Source organism: Myotis davidii, unplaced genomic scaffold (assembly GCF_000327345.1).
Source record: "Myotis davidii unplaced genomic scaffold, ASM32734v1 scaffold46, whole genome shotgun sequence".
Classification (NCBI taxonomy): domain Eukaryota; kingdom Metazoa; phylum Chordata; class Mammalia; order Chiroptera; family Vespertilionidae; genus Myotis; species Myotis davidii.
In genome coordinates, this window is record NW_006383006.1 from 1,052,238 (window position 1) to 1,053,198 (window position 961).

Genomic DNA, 961 nt, shown 5'->3' on the forward strand with positions numbered 1-961 from the left:
TAACCAGTTTGGCTCAGTGGACAGAGTGTCGGCCTGCAGTGGACAGAGTGTCGGCCTGCAGAGTGTCGGCCTGCAGGTTCAATTCCAGTCAAGGGCATGTACCTTAGTTGCGGGCATATCCCCAGTAGGGAGTATGCAGGAGGCAGCTAAATCAACGTTTCTAACTCTTTATCTTTCTCCCTTCCTCTCTGTAAAAAATCAATAAAATATATTTTAAAAAAAGAGTTGGATCGAAGTCTCCCCTTGTTTTTCTGGTGATGTTTTTGTGCATCCAGTGAGGATTAAACGGTAGCTGGTATCAGGTAAAACTTTCAACATTTACCATGTTTGGAGACAATGAAGAACTACCAAAGGGAAAGCTTCCTTAAACCCTTGCAAGTGAACAGACTATGAATTATTAAAATATAAATAACAAAGAGGAGAGTAAAATGTTGTTGGTCAGTAAAAAAAACCTAGTAATTACAGTAATTTATATTTAACTACCATGGGGCACAGTGATTATGAGGCATTATTGTGCCATGTAAATCATACACCAAGATCTTTGTGATTAGGGCACTAAACATTAGTCAGGCATGTGTGCTCTGGTAGTAGATTTAAAACTGTTAAAGGTAATTTAGGTTGTCCTAGTCTTGGGATTTTTGCTTCAGGGAAAATAGAGAGTTAAATAGCAGGTGAACTTGTTGCATTTGGTTCTGGAAAGACCAATATAATGACACTTTTTTAAAAAAATTATTGCCTTCTTTATTTATGAAAGAATTCTGAGAAAAACTCAAAACACTGCAGATTTTAATGAAATTAATCCTCACAATAACCCCGGGAGGGAATTCTGACACAATGGCCTTCATTGTTTAAAGCCACAAGTTGTTAGACCCACAAAAAGAGTCACTTTGTTTGCAGTTGCTTCTCTGTCCGGCTTAATTCATCAATGTTACAATGTTCTTTGAAATAAGTCTAGTATAAA